Source organism: Pongo abelii, chromosome 5 (genome assembly GCF_028885655.2).
Source record: "Pongo abelii isolate AG06213 chromosome 5, NHGRI_mPonAbe1-v2.0_pri, whole genome shotgun sequence".
Taxonomy (NCBI): Eukaryota; Metazoa; Chordata; class Mammalia; order Primates; family Hominidae; genus Pongo; species Pongo abelii.
The window spans coordinates 144,504,068-144,524,351 of record NC_071990.2 but is presented as its reverse complement, the minus strand read 5'-3'; positions in this window follow the sequence as shown (position 1 = coordinate 144,524,351).

Here is a 20,284-nt window from a genome sequence, read left to right as displayed (position 1 = left end):
TGCTCCCAACACATACACTCAAACCAATCATTACCATGAAAAATCCATATGTGTCTGATCCAGTCAAGATGCCATTTTGCTAAATTCATAGGTACTAGAACTTTGAAAGTAAGTTATATCTGCCCATTTGGTGCTCCCCAGTTCTATCCCTCTGCTAGGCTTGTAAACATTTATGGAGCCTGGAGAAAAAGGCCCATGTACTATATATTTAAATATCTAAAAGTTATCAATCTAGCTAAGACTGTTAAATAAAATGTATTCTATCCTTCCATCTCACTAAATATATTCATACCAACCTGTAAGGCCAGGCTGGAATTTTGAATTCTTAGGTTTCTAGCTACATTGGAGCATGGCAGTAGTGTGAGGAGAGATGGTCTTAGGCAGCCTGTCCTTTGAGCAAACACATGGATACTCGGCCCAAAGGTCAGTCCACATACTGGTAAATAGCACCCCTTGGCCACTCCATAGGCCTCAGAGCACATAGACATCATGATCTGCACTTGGAAGAATAGACTCAGGCCAGAGGTCCACACAGTCACTGAGAGAGGCCCTCACTGAAGGGACATGGAAGTCCTGCCTTCCGGGTATTCAGAGCATGATCTATAAGAGGGCGCTGTAGGCTTTGAGTGTAAACATCCCTTTTGTGCTACAGACTCCTTGCCTTAAGGGGAGAGGCATAGTTAGAAGATGACCAGATTTGGGCCTGTAGAGAAGAGTCCAGAGGTCCTTTTGCCTGGATCTAAGGGCAGTGTTTCTTCCTGTCTCCACCTGAGGTAACCACTATCTTGAATCATGCTGATCATTTCCTTCCTTTTTTATTTACACAGTTCTATTTCATATCTATATAGTCTAGAAGTATTGCATTTAGTTTTAGTGTTTCAAAGTTTATAAAAATGTTTTCTGTATGTATCTTTGGGAATTTATTTTATACATCTGTCTATCTAGCTATCATCAATTTATTTATTATTTTTTACACTCAATATTGTTAATATTCATTCATATTGTGATGTGAAGCTGAAGGTCATTCATTTTGAATGCTATATAATATTTCTTCATTTGATGGTCACCAGTTATTTTATAGATTCTGCTGACAACAGGCATGTAGGTTGTTCCTAGGTCTTTGCTATTTTTAAAATAGTATTGCTATAAAGATCTTCATCTGATCCCTGGTGCACACGTGCAAGAGTTCCTCTTTGGTGCTTATGTAGGAGTGAATTGCTGGGTCTTAGCTCTGGTTGGATCTCACAAGTTCTGATATGTAATGTTGTCATTATCATTCACTTTAAAATTTCCATTATGATTTCTTTACCTCATGAGTCATTTAAAGAGCACGTTCCTTATGAACTTTAAAGTAGTTTTTTCCAATTCTGTGAAGAAAGTCATTGGTAGCCTGATGGGGATGGCATTGAATCTATAAATTGCCTTGGGCAGTATGGCCATTTTCACAATATTGAGATGGGTTCATGTCCTTTGTACGGACATGGATGAAGCTGGAAACCATCATTCTCAGCAAACTATCGCAAGGATAAAAAACCAAACACCGAATGTTCTCACTCATAGGTGGGAATTGAACAATGAGAACATATGGACACAGGAAGGGGAACATCACACACTGGGGCCTGTTGTGGGGTGGGGGGAGGGGGGAGGGATAGCATTAGAAGATATACCTAATGTTGACGTGTTAATGGGTGCAGCACACCAACATGGCACATGTATACATATGTAACAAACCTGCACATTGTGCACATGTACCCTAAAACTTAAAGTATAAAAATAAAAAAGAGCATGTTTTTAAGTTTTAAGTAAGTGGGAAATTCATATTTTTCTTATTATCTATTAACTTAATTGAGTTGATGTCAGAAAATGTGGTCTATATTATACATATTTTAGGATATTTTTGAGGCTTATATTTTTGTCTAAATACATGATCAATATTTGTAAGTGTTCTATGTGTGCTTGAGAATAATGCAGTTTACATTACCTAATTGTTGGATGCAGAATTCCATCTATGTCCATTAGGTCAAGTTTTTAAATTGTGTTGTTGAGATCTTCTATGTTCTTGCTTAGAATCAACGGATTCACACTTCAAACAATGAGGGAAATTTAATGAAATTTCTCACTATTTGGTGGAGTTTTGTTTACTCCCTTTATATATTTTGAGGCTATTAGGTGCATGGTGTTTAGAATATTTATACTTTATTGATGTGTATAGATAGATAAATAGATAGAGATCTTCTCTCACTCTAATCGTGTTTTTGTCTTAAAATCCATTTGATCCGACATTAATACAGCCACACAAGCTTTCTTTTGGCTACCATTTGTCTTATTTTGTGCCATTCTATTATTTTTAACACAGATTTCATTGTTATTCCCAGTTCATTGTCTCTTCTCGGTACCTTATGAACCCTTGTTATGTGACTTGCCTTAGCCAACAGAATATTGGTGGGATGATACAGTTAGTGGCTTTAAACATGCTTGAAAGGTTGGACAAATTCTCTTATATTCCTGACTTTTGCCATGATAAGACCCTGCCTTGGGTAGCCACTGGTCCAAGGAAGATAAGAAATATTTGGAACAGACTAAGGCTGAACCTATGTTTTAGAGCAAACCCCAGGTGGGCAAAATCAGCTGTACCCAAGCTGATCCACAGATGCATGAGTAAGAAACTATTATTGCATGAGACTGAGATTATGTGGCTGCTACACAGCCAAAGCTGGCTGACATAACATATCCTATGGTTTAGTATGTCTGTTATAAAAGCCATATATCTGGGATTTTTTTATTTCAATAGTTTCTGGGGTACAGGTGGTTTTGGTTACTCAAATGAGTTCTATAGTGGTATATTCTGAGATTTTAGTGTACCCATCACCCTAACAGTGTACACTGTATCCAATATGCAGTCTCTTATCTCTCACCTTCCTCCCAACCTCCCCACCACAAGTTCCCATAGTCCTTTATATCACTCTATATGTTTTTGCATTCTCATAGCTTAGCTCCCACTTATAAGTGAGAACATAGGGTATTTGGTTTTCTATTTCTGAGTTACTTCACTTAGAATAATGGCCTCCAGCTCCATCTGAGTTGTTGCAAAAGACATTATTTCATTACTTTTTATGGCTGAGTAGTATTCCGAGGTGTAAATATACCACATTTTCTTTATCCACTCATTGGTCAATGAGCACTTAGGTGGGTTAGTTCCATATATTTGCAATTGAGAATTGTGCTGCCATAAACATGTGTATGCATTTATCATTTACATATAATAACTTTTTTCCTTTGGGTAGATACCCACTAGTGGGATTGCTGGATTGAATGGTAGATCAACTTTTAGTTCTTCAAGGAATCCCCATACTGTTTTCCATAGTAGTTGTACTAATTTACATTCCACCAGCAGTGTGAAAGTGTTCACTTTTTACCACACTCATGCTAACATCTATTGTTTCTTCACTTTTTAATTATGGCCATTCTTGCAGGAGTAAAGTGGCATCTCACTGTGGTTTTGATTTGCATTTCCCTGATGATTAATGATGTTGAGCATTTTTTCATATGTTTGTTGGCTGTTTGTATATCTTCTTTAAAATTTAATCAGAAAGTTTGATGACTTTAATTAACTTAGATTTATTGAAATTGTTGATATTTTTATATATTTATATTCACCAAAAGATTTCACTAAGGTAATTAATTACTATTTTAGTTTGGATTCCCCCTTAAGCAAACTCTGAAATAAGGATTTGGTTGCAAGTTATGCATTTGGGAGGTGATCACAGGAGTAGAGAACTGAGAAAATGAAACTAGAAAAAAAAAAGGAAACCAAAAAATCAAATAATAAAATAAGTATCCGGGCCACCACTCCAGGTGAATGCAACTTGCTATGGATCATCCTTTCTAATGGGGATACAAAAGGCATTGGTCAGATCAATATCTGCATATCAAGTGTCAGAGTCTGTATTAATCTGTTTTAGGAAGATGCCACATATATATAGCATGGCAGTTGTGGCTGAGTCCTCCCTTGGTTACATTCACAGTAGTCCACTATAATCCACCATGTTCCACCTCCATTCTCTTTTTTTTTTAATAGAAGCCATAATGATGAGTTAAATAGGGACAGGATGGAAAACATTACCTGTGTATCCTGTAAGTCTCTGAGAGTATTGTTAATGACTGCCTGCTGTCTAATTTGTGGTATTCCTTCCAATTTGCTGTCTTGGCTGGTTGGCGAGAAAGCAGTAGTTTCTTGGGCTTCCACTTGGCTTTTCCTACTAGTATATCACTTATCTCACAAGTCACAAACTAAAAGGGGGGTTCTGCAAGCACTTAAGTCTGTCCATCTTGGTTAGACACTCAGAGACTGGAATAACATGAACAGGTTGGGTCTGTGAACCCACTGTGAGATGGATTTGGTCCAGGATTCCATTTATTGCTTGTCTTCTGTTTAGTCCACAATATAACTGGGGAGCTACGAGATTACCTTGAGTCTTCTGGTATTAGAAGGAGTTCAGGTTCATTATTTCATTGTAGAGCTTCATTCCTAAGTTCTCCCTTCTAGAACCATTCCTGGTACCAACAATCTTGGATCAGGTACCAAAAGCAGACCCTGAGATATGAATTTGAGTTCAAATGGTTCTAGGAAGCCCAGTGAGTGATATAGTTTGGCTGTGTCCCCATCTAAATCTCAACTTGAATTGTATCTCCTAGAATTCCCATGTGTTGTGGGAGGGACCCAGGAGGAGGTAACTGAATCATGGGGGCTGGTCTTTCCCATTCTACTCTCAGGATAGTGAATAAGTCTCATGAAATCTAATGGGTTAATCAGGGGTTTCCACTTTTTCTTCTTCCTCATTTTTCTCTTGCTGTCACCATGTAAGAAGAGCCTTTCGCCTCCAGCCATGATTCTGAGGCCTCCCCAGCCGTGTGGAACTGTAAGTCCAATTAAACCTCTTTTTGTTCCCAGTTTCGGGTATGTCTTTATCAGCCGTGTGAAAACGAAATAATAGATAAATAGGTAGTGGAGAAGTGAGAAAATCAAGGTAGATATGTAAATAAAAGATATGTTAATATGTTAATGAGTGGGCAATTGAAGCTTGGTTCTGCTAGGAACCCTCAGAGACCCTAAGTCACACCTCAGAATAGCTCCAAAGGCACAAGAAAGTTTAGATATTTATTTTCCAACTCACGCCTCTTAGTGGTTGAGAGTTGTTCCTGGGGGTATTCATTCCTAGGCACTTCTGGCCTGCCAGCATGTGGATTGAGCATGTGTCTACAGGCCGAGAACAACCTCAGTCAGAGAGGGGCAGCTACATAAGGTAGCAAGTCATTGGAGTGTATGGGATTTGTTCAACAAAGCTACAGGCAGAAATTGACAAACTGACTCTAAAATTAGTATGGAAATACAAAGGACATAAAATGCCTGCAACAGCTTTGAAAAAGAAAAAAATAGAGAACTAATATTTTCTGATGTCAAGATTTACAGTAATCAGGATACTGCAGTACTGGCATCAAGACACACAAATCTATGGAACAGAACAGAGAGTCCAGATACTAAAATAATGACAACTGATCTTTGACAAAGGGGCAAATGCAATTTAGTGGAGGAAGGATAGTGTTTTCAATAAGTGACATTAGAATCATTGGATGCCCATATGCCAAAAAAGAAAATAAACTTGAATCCGTATCTTGTGCCTTATTAAATAAATTAACTCAAAATGGATTATTGACCTAAATGTAAAACCTAAAACAATCACACCTCTAGAAGAAAATATAAGCAGAAATGTTTGTGACCTTTGATTAGGCAGAGATTTCTGTGTGTGCATGTGTGTGTGTGTGTGTGTGTGTGTGTGTGTGATGGAGTCTTGCTCTGTCACCCTGGCTAGAGTGCAGTGGTGCAATCTCGGCTCACTGCAACCACCACCTCCTGGGTTCAAGCAATTCTTCTGCCTCAGCCTCCCCAGTAGCTGGGATTACAGGCATGTACCTCCACGCCTGGCTAATTTTTGTATTTTTAGTAGAGATGGGGTTTCACCATATTGGCCAGGCTGGTCTCAAACCCCTGACCTCATGATCCGCCTGCCTGGCAGAGATTTCTTATATGACACCAAAAGTATTATCCATAAGAGAAAAAAATGGGTCAGGCATGGTGACCACTCCTGTAATCCCAGCACTTTAGGAGGCTGAGGTGGGCAGATCACCTGAGGTCAGGAGTTCGAGACTAGCCTGGCCAACATGGTGAAACTCTGTCTCTACCAAAATTAGAAAAATTAGCTGGGTGTGGTGGTGGGCACCTATAATCCCAGCTACTCAGGAGGCTGATGCAGGAGAATTGCTTGAACCTGGGAGGTGGAGGTTGCAGTGGGCCGAGATCATGCCATTGCACTCAGTCTGGGCAGCAAGAGTGAAACTCTATCTCAAAAAAGAAAAAAATGGATATACTGAACGTCATAAAAATGTAAAACTTCTCTTTATTTATTTATTTATCTTTTTTTGTTTCCTTTGTTTTTGAGACAGACTCTTGCACTGTTGCCCAGGCTGGAGTACAGTGGCGTGATCTTGGCTCACTGCAACCTCTGCTTCCCAGGTTCAAGTGATTCTCCTTGCTTCAGCCTCCCAAGTAGCTGGGATTATGGGTACCCACCACCTTACCTGGCTAATTTTTTTGTATTTTTAGTAGAGACAGGGTTTCACTATGTTGCCCAGGCTGGTCAGACTCCAGACCTCATGATCCACCTGCCTCAGCCTCCCAAAGTGCTGGGATTACAGGTGTGAGCCATCATGCCTGGCCTTAAAACTTCTCTTCAAAAGAGAATGAAAGACAAATCATAGACTAGAAAAAATATTTATAATTTACATATCTGATAAGAATTTCTACCCAAAATATATAAAGAACTCTCAAAACTCAACAATAAGAAACCCTCAATTTTTGAAAATGGGCAAAAAATCTCAACAGACACTTCATCAAAGAAGTGTGTGGATGTCAGATAAGCATATGAAAAGATGATAAACATCATCAGTCATTAGAAAAATGCAAGTTAAAACTACAGTGTGATTCTACTACATACCTATTACAGTGGCTAAAATTAAAGGACTGACTATAGCAAGTGCAGACAAGGATGTGGTGGAACAGGAACTCTCTTAAACTGCTGATAAGCATATTTGGAAAACATATTGGCAATTTTTTAAAAAGTTAAAGATATCCTGACCACATGATCCAGTCATTTAACTCTTACATATTTACCCAAGAGAAACAAAAGCATATATTCATTCAAAGACCTGCACATAAATGTTCATAATAGCTTTATTTACAATAATCAAGTAGAATACAAGCAGCAGTAAGAGTGTTCTGTTGATACGTGCAACAATACAATAATTTTTATCTCCATTGAAACTGTTTTATAGCTTGCTAATATTCCACATTTCCTAATGTATAGATAGAGTCAAATCACAATGAAGTGGGCATCATTTTGTAATGCTTATATAGTCTAGACTGGGGCTGGCAAACTTTTAATGTAAAGGGGCAGATGGTCAGTATGTTAGGTTTGCAAGCCAGATGGTCTTAGTCACAGCTATTCAACTCTGACTTTTATTACAAATGCAGCCATAGACAATAGACAAATGCATTGGTTTGGCAGTGTTCCAGCAAAACGTTATTTACAAAAACCAGCCGTAGGTGGATTTGGCCTACAGAATGTAGTTTGCTCACCTCTAGTTCAGACCATTAGAACTAGTGTCAGTCTTTCAATGTTTCCCATTTTTGTTTTGTTTTTTTTCGAGACAGGGTCTTTCCCTGTCACTCAGAGTGCAGTGCAGTAGTGCAGTTACAGCTCACTACAACCTCGGCCTCGTGGGCTCAAGTGGTCCTCTCACCTCAACTTCCTGAGTAGCTGGGACTACAGGCACATATCACCATGTCTGGCTAATTTTTTTTTGGTATTTTTCTGTAGAGACAAGTTTCTGCCATGTTGCCCAGGCTGGTCTCAGACTCCTAGGCTCAAACAATCTGCCCACTTCAGCCTCGCAAAGTGCTAGGATTACAAGTGTGAGGCACCATGCCGAGCCCATTTCCTTGATTTGATGTGTTTGGATCTGGGTCCTATTGGCCATTTGCCTAACACACTGATCCTGGATATTAGGGAAGATATCAGTGGACCCAGCTGTCTCTGTGATGCCAAGAAGCTTAGGTATTTAGAGTTATCTGGGGAATTCTGCAGTGTCAGGGGACAGGTTCTTTATCTCACAATGTGCCAAAAGCCCATGAGAAGTGTGATGGATTAAATATGACTGTAAATTATTTGTCATCTCTCCTTCCGTGCACACCACCTGATGGAAAGGTAGAGTTTGTTTTTGCTCCTTTTGAATCTGGGCTGGACCTGTGACTGCTTTAACCAATATAATGTGATAGAAGGGATGTTATTCCAGTTCTGAGTCTAAACCTTAAGAAAGTGTCAGAAGTTTCTGATTTTGTACTTTCAGGTACCCTGAGCCACTATCTAAATGGTCTGCTTACCTTATGAAGACACCATAAGGAGGGATAACGTGTGGTGAGCACAGGTGAAGAGCTAGAGGCCTGAAACTAGACGGGGAGGGAGAAGCCAGCCATGCCTGCATCCAGGGCTGAACTCAGCCTCCCAGCATCTGTGCAGAGGCATCAGTCAGGCCACAGCTAACTGCAGGCCCAGCTAACATTATGTGGAACAGGAGAATTGCCCAGATCTTCCCAGTCAACCAAGATCATAAAATTGTTTTCAGCTATTAAGTTTGAATACATGAAATAAGGAGATAAAAATACTGACTGGGACTCTGAATGAAAGAATTAGTAGATTAGATTAGTGATTCTCAAAAGACTTTGTTGGATGCATATGTGTCCACAAAATAAGAGTATGATGGTTTCCAGGTTCAAATAAGATGGAAAATTATTTTGTGAATCAGAATTAAATTGGTTTATTTATTGTAGAACTTCTCAGAGGCTTTAACATGTACATTTAATTATCATAAGCCTTATGAAAACTCCAGGAGGATAGAAGAGTTGCCTGTGACTTTTTTTAAAGTGTGTTTATTCATATCCCGAGGAAGGATTCCCAGAAGAGATGATGTCTAAGCAGTGTCCCAACCATGAAATAAAGTCTTCTAGATACTGGACAAGATCATCTTTAAGCTTATTTCCAGCTCCAAATGTTATTATTTTCCTCAAACCCATTATAAAATGGCCTCTCTTAGCACTATGAGATCTGTAATACAAGAAGTAGAACAAGCACATGAAGTTCCTGCTGGAAATTCAAACTTCTCGTACAGCCTTCACTGAGTTCTACTCATTATGGATAAAGGCTTCTGCTTTGAGTCACCTAAATACTTTTGACCCCCAACTTAATCAATGCCTTGAAGTGAAAATATGGTGTCAGGCAGTCCCTATTCATGAAACAAACAAACCAACCAACCCATATCATGACTTAATGGTGTGAGACCTCAGTAAAAACTTTATATGAACTAAATTTGTCCCATTTGTATCTTCTTGTACCTGTCACATAATTTCCTCTGTCCAATGACACTGGTCCTTCGATAGTCTTAGTTGTCTTTTCCTTCTTAAACTAACAAAAATAAAAGTGAAAGAAACAACATTATCCAATCTCATCTGTTTGTTGGGACATATTGTAATTGCTCTACTTGGAATCTCAGCACCAAAATTCTTGAATTATCTGTCTACACTGTTTGCATTTCTCCCCTTCTCTTTTCATTTACACCACAATCTACTGCAATTTGGCCCCTTCTCTCATTCTCTTTCAATTATCTTCAAAACTGGAAACTTTCCTCAAGTATTTGTATTGAATCCCAAATTTTCAGTTCTTACCTGTATACAATGTGACCGAAAGTAAGGGGAGCTCCCACATCCATACCTCTTGTCCTCCTCCTGCCCATAAGCCCAATACTTGAACTCCAGACCTATACAACTAACAACCTATTTCTACCTGAATATCATAAAGTATAAATAAACTTCACCCAATGCCAACAACATCAAACCTGTTCAACTACTTATTCATGGATTCAATTGATACTTGTCAGGCACCTATTCTGGGTCAAGAACTTTGCTAGGCAATAGATCGTAACAGTGATCAGGATTCCACCCATAGGGAGCTTATAGTCTAAAAGTGGAGATAGACAAATAGACTAGCAGTTACAGAGAAAAACCTGAATTTCTATGGGAGCACAGAGAAGAGACACAGTTCAACCTTGATAGTGGTGATGGGGGTTTGGGGAGGGTGCTATGAAAGGCCTCCCAGAAATGAAAATGATTAAATTCAGTCTTTAAGATTAGACAGGGCAGGTAAAGGATGACAGCAGAGCAGCCAGTCAGAGGAAGTACCTTGTAGGGAGACTCACAGGGAAGAGGCTGCATCACATACTCAGGGAACAGCAAGTCGTTCTGCCTAGCTGACCCAAAGAATGATACCTGGTGAGGAGCCATGGAAGATCAATACAGGTGGAAGAAGACTTCCTTTAAGGAACCCTAATTCTTGGGCCACTTTAGTATTGTGCAACAATTACATGTTTTGTTTTTGTGTTTTTATTGTAGAGGGAGTACGTAAAATAGATATGCCATGTTTCCAATAAAGTTAAACATGCATCTACCCTATTACTGAACAATTGTATTCTCAGATAAGTAGCCAAGAGAAATGAAAACACATGTCCACGCAAAGACTTGTATAAGAACATTCAAAGCATCCTTATTAATAACAGCCCCAGCTGAAAAGAACCTAAATGTCCATCAATAGGAGAATGAATAAACAAATAATGGTATATTTATATAGTGAAATAACACTTCATAATAAGACAGAACAAACTGTCCATACATGCAACAATGTAGTTGATTCTCAAAATCATGCTGAGCAAAATAAGACACAAAAGATTACATACTGAGTGATTCCACTGACGTGAAGTATGAGAGTAGGTGAAATGTATTATGGTGACAATTAGAAAAGGGTTGCTCTGGAGGTGAGGATGGATGAGGAAGGGGGTATGGATGAGAAAGGGAACTTTCTGGATGCTGGAAATGCCCTCTATTTGTCTTTTTGAGACAGAGTCTTGCTCTGTTGCCCAAGCTGGAGTGCAGTGGCACTATCTCGGCTCACTGCAACCTCCGCCTCCCAGGTTCAAGCGATTCTCCTGCCTCAGCCTCCCGAGTAGCTGGGATTACAGGCACGTGCCACCACGCCTGGCTAATTTTTGTATTCTTTAGTAGAGACGGGGTTTCACCATGTTGGTCATGCTGGTCTTGAACTCCTGACATCGTGATCCACCTGCCTTGGCTTCCCAAAGTGCTAGGATTACAGGCATGAGTCAATGCGCCTGGCCTATTCAAAACTCATTGAGCTGAACACTATGATATGTACATTTTATTGAATGGTAATTTTACCTCAATTTTTAAAATGCCAACAAGAGTATTTCTTTTAAGAGTCTAAAGGTTAACAACATGGTTTGGTTTGCCCACACTAAAGTTGCTCAAGTCTTAAAACATTGTACAGTGCAATTTAATGACCCTGAAATATATTTTTAAAGGCATGGAAGAGAAACAAAAACAAGATGTGAACAGATTATTCAAAAAATTAATAAGACATAAATACTTCAGTTTAACTGGAATTTGCATAGATGTTTTGGATCTTTTCAATTAAAAACCACAGAAATCAATGACTCCTAATATGGGCATATATGAAGAGTAACTCTTTCGTCATCTATGAATTAATGTAATAAGAAACTAGGAGAAAATCCAGAAGAAATTTCATAGAATATGAAAAAAAATTGAGAGATAAAGTCAAATAGAAATCACTTTGACGTCAAGAAGTAAATTGTAACAGAAATATTTTTAGATAATATAAAGAGCAATAATTCATTAACAGGAAGAGGGAAGTACTGAACGGGCTTGTCTTTGATAACACATTTAATGCAGAGGACTGAATCACATGAACTCATTGAGAAAATACTTAAATTTCTTTCAAATTTGATACACAATCCTGACATTGACAGAGATAAAATCGAACTCACACTACACCATTACAACAAGGACACCAGTGACAAGCTGGTTAATGAGTAACATCAATTGAAAGAGTATTTAAAATTACTTATATGCAAGAAAATTATCAATGCCCTGAAATCTTACAGCTCTTGCAGTTCATATATGAAAGAAATTTGATTGAAGTTTTCCTGTACTTGACAACAATCCTGAAAACTTACTTATAATTATGAAAGAGTTGTGAGCCAGAAAGAAAACAAATTTCAATCAATCATACCAAAGGAATGACTGAATAAATTATCATTGTGTTCTCTGTATAGAAAATAATATAAAAAATTCTTGGCTGGGCGCAGTGGCTCTCGCCTGTAATCCCAGCACTTTGGTAGGCCGAGGCGGGTGGATCATGCGGTCAAGAGATTGAGACCATCCTGGCCAACATGGTGAAACCCCGTCTCTACTAAAAATACAAAAATTAGCTGGGCATGGTGGCATGCCCCTGTAGTCCCAGCTACTCGGGAGGCTGAGGCAGGAGAATCGCTTGAACCTGGGAGGCAGTGGTTGCAGTGAGATGAGATAGCGCCACTGCACTCCAGCCTGGGTGACAGAGTGAAACTCCATCTCAATAAATAAATAAATAAATAAATAAATAAATTTTTGTCATGCGGTCAACAATATGCAACCAAAAGTAGAACACGTAGAATTATAGATGTGATCAGTCAGTTAATTAATACAAAATATAGGTTTTTTTTCTGAGATTTTGTGATATTTCTGGCATTTGTGAGAATGCTAAAACTTGTAATTTGTTGTGATTAATTTTCTCTACGCAATAAATATTCACTTTTATTAGTAATTCTGCATTTGTAATTTTGTATTCTTTTTCTTAAAATGCAAGTCCAAAATTATACTTGCCTAAGACCCTACAACACCTGGAGCCACCCATGCATTTTTTTTTTTGGATTATGTGTTCCTCAAGGGCAGGGACTGTGGGCTTTTCCTCTCCACACCTGACCAAAAGTAGGAGCTCAACAAATATATGTGCAGTGAAAAGGAATGGGGACAAACAGTCTGGTAGTATAGTAGAAAACAAAATTTGATTATGGTAGGAGGAGCACAGATAAATCTGGATCACAGTCTAAATTCTCTCCAGGGACCAAATATATATATTTTACCCCTTGGGTTATTGGTCTGGCAGACTCCAATTTTTAATAGGGTTTATATAATCTAGCCTTCTTATAACCTCTGCCCCACTGAATACAGGTATTACTCAGTTGAAGTTAAAAATTGAATATAGGATTATGTGCAATGCTTTATCTATAACTTTCTTGTAAGGATAAACTCAGTACATCTCTGGTTTTCTAATATTTTGGAGGAAATGTCACAAATAGGTAAGGAAAGTATGAGCCTTGGCTGCAAATTCAAGTATACTCTGAAAACCTCAGTTATCTACCTTTGCACTATAAATAACAATGAAAATAGTTTTATAAGACAATTAATATTACAAGTCATTATAAGCCCCAATTTTCTAGGTGAACTAAGTTATTTGTTACTTTTCAAATCAGAAATAGAAATGGTAGAATTACCAAACCATAGGTTTGCTTAAGAAGTTGCCAAGTCAAGCAGTACCACCATTATCCCATCCAAACAGATGTTATCCTATTTTTAAAGACTTCTGGGAAAGGGAGATTCCCTAACCTTCCTTAGCAACCCACTTGGATGTTTAACAACACTTGCTGTCAGGGATGCTGGTTCTCTGAGCCTGGCTTGAGTATTTTTACATTTTTCTATGTGCTCGTGTTTTTCCTTGTCCTCGTTTCCTCTTTTGGTACTAATTTTTGTTTTTTTCCATTAATTTTGTTTGTAGACATCTTTTTTTTTGGCAAATAAAAAAATCTTAAATGATCCCCCAAAGTTAAACAAAACACGTAGAATATTATTTTACATATCACACATATTTGGGATGGAAATTAGTTTTAACCTAGATTTTATACAAATAGTACACAGGCATTTGATATTCACTTCCCATATGTGTGTCTATTAGACATTTATGAATTTGTGTGAGTTAAGGACATATATCACTTTATTGAAATGCATTACATTTTGGCAGTATTAAGTATTTGAACATATCATTTTGCTTTAGTCTTTAGTTTCTTCTGAATGCTTCACAAATTTTCTATATTTTTCTTAAGTTGATAAGTTTTGAACTGGATAAGAAATTCTTATAGAGGTCTGAGCAGTGCTGAAGATCTTGGGCAGAACACCTCTTTCATTTTTGCCTTGTTAATTTAGAGTGTGCCTCTCAATCCATCTGTACATCTAGAAATCTGTATTAGTCAGGGTTCGCTAGAGGTAAGAACTAATAATACATATGCACATATGAAGGGGAGTTTATTAGGATAATTGACTCACGATCATAGGGTGAAGTCCCATAATAGGCCGCCTGTAAGCTGAGGAGCAAGGAAGCCAATCCAAGTCCCAAAACCTCAAAAGTAGGGAAGTTGACAGTGCAGGCTTCAGTCTGTGGCTGAAGGCCTGAGGGCCCCTGGCAAACCACTGCTCTAAGTCCAAGAGTCCAAAAGCTGAAGAACTTGGAATCTGATGTTCAAGGTTAGGAAGCATCCAGCATGGGGAAAAGATGATGACCAGAAGACTCAGCAAGTCTTCTCATTTCACTTTCTTCTGCTTGCTTTATTCTAGCTGCATTGGCAGATGATTAGATGGTGACCACTCAGATTGAGGGTGGGTCTCCACTTCCAGTCCACTGACTCAAATGTTAATCTCCTTTGGCAACACCCTTGATATGATTTGGCTATGTCCTCACCCAAATGTTATCTTGAATTCCCACGTGTTGTAGGAGTGACCCAGTGGGAGGTAACTGAATCATGGGAGCAGGTCTTTCCCATGATGTTCTCATGATAGTGAATAAGTCTCATGAGATCTGATGGTTTTCAAAATGAGTTTCCCTGCACAAGCTCTTTGCTCTTGTCTGCTGCCATGTGAGATGTGCCTTTCACCTTCCACCATGATTGTGAGGCCTCCCCAGCCATGTGGAACTGAAAGTCCAATAAACCTCTTTCTTTTGTAAATTGCCCAGTCTCAGATATGTCTTTATCAGCATCATGAAAACGGACTAATACAACACTCACAGACACACCCAGGAACAATACTTTGCATCCTTCAATGCAAACAAGTTGACACTCAATATTAACCATCACAGTAGCTGACCAATTATCCTTAAATACCCAGCTGGCCATATCTCATATGAAAATTGTGATTTGGCAAGTACCAGGAAAGTTATGTTGTTTTGAAATAGTTCTTATTATCAGGTACCTGAGTACCTGAAATTCCACTAATAGTGATTCATTTCATTGTACTATTTTTTTTTGTGAGCTCTTTTAAAATACAATAACTTTCTAGAATTGTAAGACTTTGATCAATTTACTCCAAGAAACTGACCTCCAAGTGTACTTCTCAGATAAGGCACTGGATGTCTGGGAATGAAGATATACAGACAGAAGATGAACATACATTCTAGTTGGCAGTGGGTGATCTTGATTCATGCCATTTGTCCAGATGTAATGATTCATAGCTTCCCCTTTTGCTCTCAAATGTATGGTCATCTTTGTAAAGTCAACCAAAGCAGGAAATGGTTATTAAGTGAAGCTGTGAGGAGTTTGGGGAATAACTTTAGAGGACTTAGATCTGAACTTGATTCCCTGCTCTCTTACTTGTTGGCTGAGTGACAAAGGGCAGATTAACATTTCCTACTCTCACCTCCCCACTGACAAACACAGACTTAATCTTAAGTGTCTTTTGGATACACCTTGTAATGATGCAGCCATTAATATTGGTAACTCCTATTTTGCACAGGCTTGGCATTTGTAAACTATTCAGATCTATCAGACACAGATACTTTTCTATTCCGGGGTCACCCTCTTGTTATTTGCATTTCACTTCTAATTGTATTCCTAAATTTCATCTTTATCAATTCTCTTTTATACCTATTGTCTTTGTTCAGGCCACTATAACAAATTGTCATGAAATGGATGGCTTATAAACAACAGAAATTTATTTCTCACAGTTCTGGAGCCTGAAAGTCCAAGATCACAGCGTCAGCATGATTGGGTTCTAGTGAGGGCCCTCTTTCAGGTTGCAGACTCTGGGCTTCTTGTGTCCTCACATGCTGAAAGAGAGTGAGCTAGCTCTCTGGCTTTTTCTTATAAGGACATTAATCTCATTCAGGAGGGGTCCACCCTCATGCCTAATGAGGCTCAAACTTTCCTTACCTATTTGTAACATTTCCTCCAAAATATTAGAAAACCAGAGATGTGCTGAGTTTATCCTTACAAGAAAGTTATAGATAAAGCATTGCACATAATCCTATATTCAATTTTTAACTTCAACTGAGTAATACCTATACCCAGCGGGGCAGAGGTTATAAGAAGTCTAGATTATATAAACCCTATTAAAAATGGGAGTCTACCAGACCAATAACCCAAGGGGTAAATATATATATTTGATCCCTGGAGAGAATTTAGACTGTGATCCAGATGTATCTGTACTGCTCCTACCATAACCAAATTTTGCTTCCTACTATACTACCAGACTGTTTGCCCCCATTCCATTTCACTGCACATATATTTGTTGAGCTCCTACTTTTGGTCAGGTGTGGAGAGAAAATGACCTTTACTTCCCAAAGGTCTCACCCCCAGATAGTGCTACCATCACATTGGAGATTAGATTATAATCTATGAATGTTAGAGAATACCAACATTCAGTCCATAACACTTACCAAGAAAACTGATCTCACAGTCTGCACCACTCTGTCTGGCAATGGCTTTGTCACCTTCATCTGTGTTATTGGATATTGTTCTATGTATGTTCACTCTGTCCTACATACCATATTGTCAGGTTTTTGAAAGCAATAAGATTCATCTTCCCTTTTTACTAGGAACCTAACACAATGTGGAAAAAAATAAAGAACTGTCAGAATCATATTACTTCACTGAGTTAAAACTCTAGGCTTATATATTATTCTCAGCTTCATTCTCAAATTATTTTCACTGAAAATAAAAGGTGTTAAAGTTATTACCCGTTTGTAAAAGGAGTGAAATAATTTAAAACAGATGGAAACATTCTTAGTAAGTGTAGGAATTGCATCCTTCAGGATTGAGATCCAAAATAAAAACAACTTCGATCATGACAATTTTTTTGCTGCAAAAACTAAGAAAATGAGTCTGCCTTGAACCAGAGGAAACTTCTACAGAGCTGGAGCTGTATCTCCATGGTTCATTTGGTTCTTAGCCTTCTCTCTGGGCCTGCCAATCAAGACACTTAGGAGAGTGCTTTGCTGGCATATGCAAGCCCTGACTACTTGAAATGAGGCAGATATCACCAGGGCATTTTAGAGGCCAGACACCAGATGGTAATAATACATTTCAACTATTAGAAGTTTGGATCAGAAAGCTAAAGGTGGAAGTCTTATCTCATTTGTCAAATGATGTAATTCATTATTAAATCAGGACATACCAGTTAACATCTGAAGAATAATTTCGGTTGCTATTTATAATGCACTCACTGGTTCATTTGGCTTGGTTAGCTTATTTAATTGTGTGTTACATTTTACATTTGTTAAATACTTAGGAGGACTAGGAAATGACCCACACAAATCCCAGTTCTGAGTAAATCAAAACTTTTCTTCCTGTGCCAACTCAACATTAACATGTTTCAGTTACATGAAGAAATTATACATTATTTAAAATACTTGAAAGAGGAGACTACAGGAAACTCTCTAGGTAAATGTAGTGAGCTTTGACAACATGTATGGGCTTTGGGGGCTGTACATTTTTAGAATGAAAGTGAACACATATCCAGCTCACAAAAAGAGAGAATGGCCATAAATAAATCAATCAATTGCTTTTTTTTTTTTTTTTTGAGGAAGGTGGCAGGGTCTTGCTCTATAGCCCAGGCTGGAGTGCAGTGTCACCATCACAGCTCACTGCAGCCTCGACCTCCTGGGCTCAAGCAATCCTCTCACCTCAGCCTCCCAAGTAGCTGGGACCACAGGCTTATGACACCATGCCTCACTAATTTTTTTATTTCATGTACAGATGGTATCTCACTATGTTGCCCAGGCTGGTTTTGAACTCTTGGCCTCAAACAATCCTCCCATCTTGGCCTTCCAAACTGCAGGGATTACAGGCATGAGCCACCACTCCCGGGCCAATTAATTTCTTAAGATACTGATAACAAAAGAAAAAAAAGATTAGCAGCCTAGGGCATCTACACTGGGAAATCTTAACATAATTCTTACTAAGAAGTAAATGAGCTTAGGCTTTTCTAAAAAAAAATTAATTTTTGTGGGTACATAGTAGGCACCCCATATCTATGGAGTACATGATTTTTTTTTTTTTTAAGATGGAGTCTCGCTCTGCCAGGCTGGAGTGCAGTGGCACGATCTCAGCTCACTGCAATCTCTGCCTCCTGGCTTCAAGCAATTCTCCTGCCTCAGCCTCCCGAGTAGCTGGGACTACAGGTGCGTGCCACCATGCCTGGCTAATTTTTGTATTTTTGGTAGAGATGGGGTTTCACGTTGTTGGCCAGGCTGGTCTGATACAGACATACAATGTGTAATAATCATATCATGTAAAAAAAGTTTAGTCTTGAAGAACCTTTAAAGAATAAAATCTTGGTAGCTCTGGCATTGACTTGGAAAATAAGAGAATGTAATCAATCTGATACTGAATGTTTTATGGTTGCCATACTATCTGCAAATGGGGTCATCATCATCTTCATCATTAACATCATCATCACAGCTAATACATATTAAGCACTTCCAATGTGGCAGGCACTGTTCTAAGAATTTCTACCTGTCTTAATTCATTTTATCCTCTCAAAAATTCTGTGAGGTAGGTACTCTTATGCCCATTATAAATATAAGAAAACTGAGGCCATACAAGTTGCAAGAATTGTAGAATATTGAAGTTGGAACGAAACTTACGGCTCACCTTGTTCAACCCACAATTTATGGATGAGGAAACAGGTACAGAGATGAATGCATTGCTCAGAGTCACATAAGAAGTTAGTGCCTGACCATGAATATTTAGATAAACAAGTAGCATATATTAAATGCTTAATGTATAACATTTAACCCTGACAGTAACACTATGAAACAAATACTATTGTCTCAATTTTGTAGGAAAATGAAGCTCTTAGAGATGTTAAGTGATTGGCCAAATCACTGTCAGGTAAATGAGGGTGTTGGGTTTTGATCTCTGGTCTGTCACTAGACATCATGACAGTATCAGCAGACTGCCTCTCGAAGGCATAGGACTGTCTCCTCTCTGCTGATTTTGTCCTGCTCAGGACGGCCTCCTACTTACCCTGTAAACAACTGCATTTTAGTCCTTAGCCTTGTTAGATCTCATGTCAGAGGAAGCAGTTCATGGAACCCTGGAATAATTAAGAAAAAAGCTGAAATGAGTGGCAGCCCCTTCGCTAAGTTCTGAAACACCAAAACAATAAGAAGCTTTCAATTTGTTCTACATAATGAAATCTGGATGACAATGGAAAAACTCAACCAAATATCTTTATGCTTTCAGATATCCTGATATTTATAATCATGCAAATGTTCTTCATTTCTGCTTTCACTCAGGAATTTTAGGGACATTTTGCAAACATTGCTATTATATTTGTATAAATACAATAAACCTAGTGATGTAATCTCTTGTTGGAAACTTAAATGCAATTGTCTTGATATTTTTTCTTCTTCAAATTTTGCCCAGGCCACGACATTTAATATTTCCCGTTATATATATATTATCGTTTTTTTAAAATAACATCATGGTTTCATTTAATGAAGGGTGAATTTTAAAGATGCCAATTGGTTATTCGTTTTTACCATATCTTTAAGTTTATATATATTTGGATCAATATACACTGCTAGAAATGTTTTTTAAAATGACAAGTGCACACATGATACTTACTAGAGAGAAGATACATATATGTATCTATATATACACCTTAAGATTTTACATAATTACTAATTTTTAAAGTTACATACATCTAGCACTTAATGCTCTAACTAAGCCACTCAGCTAAATATCACATTTTCTGTGTAAAACAGAAAATTTGAAAAACTGGATTTTCAAGAGCAAAGTAAATTTGCGAGTTGCTTCATTAACATGGAGATGTGATTTAAACTTGTAACTATCTACTAATAAGAGAAAGGTACCCTTTATAGATATTCAGAAGGCTATTATTTTTACTCATCTACTCTGATAATACAATGGATGT